At 32.5% G+C, this 4220-nt stretch overlaps 1 long non-coding RNA gene across 2 annotated transcripts; it reads right to left on the bottom strand.

Moving 5' to 3' along the window:
* Positions 1-330: 330 nt before the first annotated feature.
* Positions 331-3762, bottom strand: LOC113697575 (uncharacterized). Of its 2 annotated transcripts, XR_011816523.1 has the most exons (4): positions 3680-3761; positions 1739-1815; positions 1348-1409; positions 331-512 (listed from the first exon to the last, which is right to left on the bottom strand). It is a non-coding gene; the product is annotated as an uncharacterized lncRNA (long non-coding RNA). The 2 variants fall into 2 exon arrangements; XR_003449902.2 differs by lacking the exon at positions 1739-1815 and having other exon boundaries at positions 3680-3762.
* Between the last annotated feature and the right edge of the window lie 458 nt (positions 3763-4220).

The following is a 4220-nucleotide window of genomic DNA, read 5'->3' as shown; positions in this document are numbered from 1 at the left end:
TCAATGATATACAAAGCAATGTTGTCACTAAAAGTGGTCCGTAATTGTCATTGGTATAGACTAATTACTGACAACTTTTGTTGTCACTAAACACTTTTTAATTCTATGACAACAGGTTGTTATTAATGGAAAATTCTGATTCAGTGATAACACTTTATCACCATGAAATTTGTCAGATTTTCCTACTACAATTATATCTATAAATGAAAAAAATGACAATGCTTGACAATTAGCAAATGAACACATCCATTGCATTACGATATGGCAAAATATCATATCAAGCATTCAAATATCATAATGAAGTTCAACAACACCCTACAAATGGTTTGATAAGTGGTATTTGGCCTAAATTTCACATATAAGTCGAGGTAGCTTTACAAAACAAATCCAAGTTCCAAAAAAAAAAAAGTGTTGTCATGACATTTCCTAAGTATAAGATTTTCTTTATCGTCCTTGAGTGAATTGGCAACTCCTGCTGCTGATCTTCCAAAAAGCTAAAATGAGCAACATATCTGCAATGAAGTACTGCAATTATTAGTAGGTCATAAGAAAAACTTGAAACAATAAAGATAACTAAAGAATTTGCAAGAAAATAAGCTAAATCATTCCTTTTAAGTATAATCTAGACAATGACTAAATAAGGGTAAAGTAAGAGATAAACACTTAGAACATTAGAGCTCAAGAAACACTTCTTCTACTTTTACTACGTTATTAAGAACTCACAAAACAATTAATATGCTTATGCTACCATATTAAGAACCAAACAGTGTTCCTTCTATGGCTTCATAGGCTCCATTTGTATGGTTCATTCTATAGATTATGCATAGCAACTTCAACTTTTCAGGTATTGAAAATGCATATTGTTTATCGCTAGACCAAATTTTGATGACAAATAAAATTCGACATATCTAGAGATTCTTAGCGCCCATTGGTAATATTTTAATGATTTTAATAATAAAATGATGCATCTAATATTTTGGTGAAACTGTGTAAAAAATGGAAAAGATGCTCCACTATAAATCGAAGCTTCTGACTATGAGGCGAACCAGTACATTCACTGACCAACCTACTTTCAATTTTCAGAAGTTCTAATAGCAAATATCACATGCTAGTAGCTTAAATAGCATAAAAGTAAGTAGTTATCAAGAAAAGTTTGCATAAGATGTCATCAAATACTAGATTATGAAATTTCTTTTCTACTAGTTAGCTTAGAGACCACTTGTAGCTTGTTTATATGCAAATGTCTCCTAGAACAAAGTGACAATTGTCACTTTTACAGAAACTTTGTTGTCAAGACCCAACCATTTGAAACAAGTCTAACATAGATAGAAAGGAGTATATACTTACCCAAAAAACATCACAATATTTGGAAATTCCATAGCAAGGACCAATAGCATCAGCATAATAAGCTGCAAGACAATAACAAACCAATGAAGTCGCTATGAAATGATACTGTGCATTATAAGCTCAAAGACAATGAATAAAATGGTAGTTGTAGTTCTCATAAGAAAATGTTTGCATATAAAACATATGTTTCCTTCTTTCAATTTTGATACTAATCTATACTTGTACCTAATAACGTTACAACTACACATTCCAAGAACACTACATAATCGTCAAAACTTGCATATTCATTCAGGTAGTCCATCACCAAATATGAAAAAAAATGGTAGGAAAGAACTACTTATTCAAGATAAACTCCAGAATTCGGACAATGAAAATCAAGCTTGATGTATACCTTTGGCAAGGAAAATGTTGTCTTCAGCTTATACCATAATCTGAATATCATGATTTCCTCACAAAAACTAAAAACACCTGCTTGTAACATAGTTAGCTATACAAGGCAATTAAAAGTAGTATCACAAAGTCCATACTCCTTAACTAACCACAAAACTTGAGAAAATTACGACTCCCAATGCAAAAGATGTGCAATATATACAAATTTCCCATGCGGCTTTTGTATTATATTTGAATTATGCTCCACTTCAGCAACCAAAAGTTGTTCATAAGCAAGCCTCTAGAATTAGCATTACAGTCAGCCATGAACCTTTTATTGACTTCATTAGTTGCACATTGGGAGTTCAAATGTAACTTACCTAACTTTAAAAAAGGCAATATAACTTTTCTCTTGCAATTTAAAGAAATCAGAACTTCACTTCCAAAACTGAAGAACTATTAAAAAACATAAAAAATAAAAAATTATTTCATTCATGTACCAAAACTTGATCTCTATTGGATGGAGTACTGAATGGACATAACGTTGGTGATGGTGTAGAAAATGGAGATGAGATTTTCTCTTGAAATTCCCATGACAATTTACCAAATTTCAACACAAAAAAAGAAAAGAGGGGAATTTTTTACATCCGAAAAAATTCCTCTAAACCTTGTGATTTCCCAATTCCCTCTCCACCCAACACCACTTAACCCACTATTTTTCTCACTTGCAACCACTCATAGACATATCTACATCATAATCACCTCTTAAATCTTTTCCACTCCTACTACTATAGCTAATTAGGATGTAAAGCGTACAAGAATCCAACAGTTCACAAAGTTTCACTTTCAACTGGTCATGGTAAAGCGTTTTTTGGATATTTACCTAACTTAACGAATCACTAAATTTGCCAAGATGCGATTGGCCAGCTCTTGTTTCATTTTTTTTTTGTTTAAAACCGCATGAAGAAGAAGTGAACTCATATAATATTGTTTATAATTAGAAATTGGAAGAGTAGTAATTTTGTGTTAAAACTTAAAAAGGGTGTTTTAAATAAATGAAGGCTGCTTCAGGAGAGTACTTTAAAAGACAAAAATGAAAAAGAAAAACTGTTTGTAAATCCATTCATTTTCATCCCAGTAAACACAAAGCAGACACTAAAAGCAAATGACAGACATGAGTATAGGTTTCATTCCCATAGTCTATCACTATCCTGTCGTCGCATAAAGACGTAAACATTAACATTGAGAGGTTTACATTAATGAATTTTCTACCGATCTTAAGAATCATATAATTCTTCAAAAACCCAAGTGCTGCTAACTGCTAACAAGTACCAACCCATTCAACAAACAAACGGCAAGCCGGACAGGAAGAATACAAAAGTGATTATACTACAATAAAATTATTCTCTTGCCATAATTTAAGGAATATTTACATTCCGAAAGTTTCCCTAGACCCAAATCTGATGAAGCTAGAGAACAAAGGAACCCTTAAATCTAGAGGGAGTGTGACCAGGAAATGGGTATTCTTTATGGGTTTGAGTGAGAGGGTATTAAGGGGGTGCCAGTAATGAGATGTCTGGTCCGTACTGCTAAAATCTTTGTCGGGGGCTCCCTGTTTTATCCTACGCACACCCTTGTAATTCCCCCCTTCATTTTATTCCCATCTTCTTGTCCCCGTTTTCCATCCCATTCCAAGAAACAAACCCCTCTACATCATAATCACCTTCGTCCCCAAACTCAACCTCAAACCCGTATCCACCACCAACCCCACTGAAACCTTTATCTTGTACAATAAAAAAGAATGAAGTAATAGTATTCACAACTAAAATAATTCTAGTGGAGATGATTTCACCCGTAAGTCAAAATTATCCAAAAAAATTGGGCACAAATTTTTGGCAAAAAAATAATTAGGGCAAAAAAAATTGGGGAAAAATCGGGGAGAAGAAGGAGAGACATGAGATACCTTTTCTTGCAAAGAGTTGGTGGAGTACTTCTTCTGTTCAACATCACAAATTCATGATCGATCTATGGAGATGAGAAAGGAGAATTGTTTTTTGTTAATAGTTTCTGTTGAGGGTGTAAAGTGACAGAGGGGAGACCAACGGAGAGTAAAGCAGACAGCTCTTCTATTGGGTTACAAAATGTTTGTTTTTCACATTTGACCCGCACCATATATTTTTCACATACTTTGTTTATTTAGTTTCAGTGAAATATCGGTTCACTGAGTTCCTCAAAATTTCAATCAAGTTTTTTTAGTTGAAGTATAATTTTACTAATACATTATTAATTGCTACCTTTTAACATTTTTGTCAAAAAATTTCATAATGGGAGTCAAGTTTTTGTTAAATTAATACAAGTGGTAAATGTACTTTTGTTCAACATCAAATAGTTCAATTTTTTTGGTAATAACTTCAAATATTTTTTTGTTGAATAACTTCAAATAATTCATACAGGTGTTAAAACTTTATATCACTTCCTCAAAATTGCAAAACTAAATTATTATA

Source organism: Coffea arabica, chromosome 6e (genome assembly GCF_036785885.1).
Source record: "Coffea arabica cultivar ET-39 chromosome 6e, Coffea Arabica ET-39 HiFi, whole genome shotgun sequence".
NCBI classification, from domain to species: Eukaryota; Viridiplantae; Streptophyta; class Magnoliopsida; order Gentianales; family Rubiaceae; genus Coffea; species Coffea arabica.
This window is presented reverse-complemented; position numbering and strand designations above follow the sequence as displayed.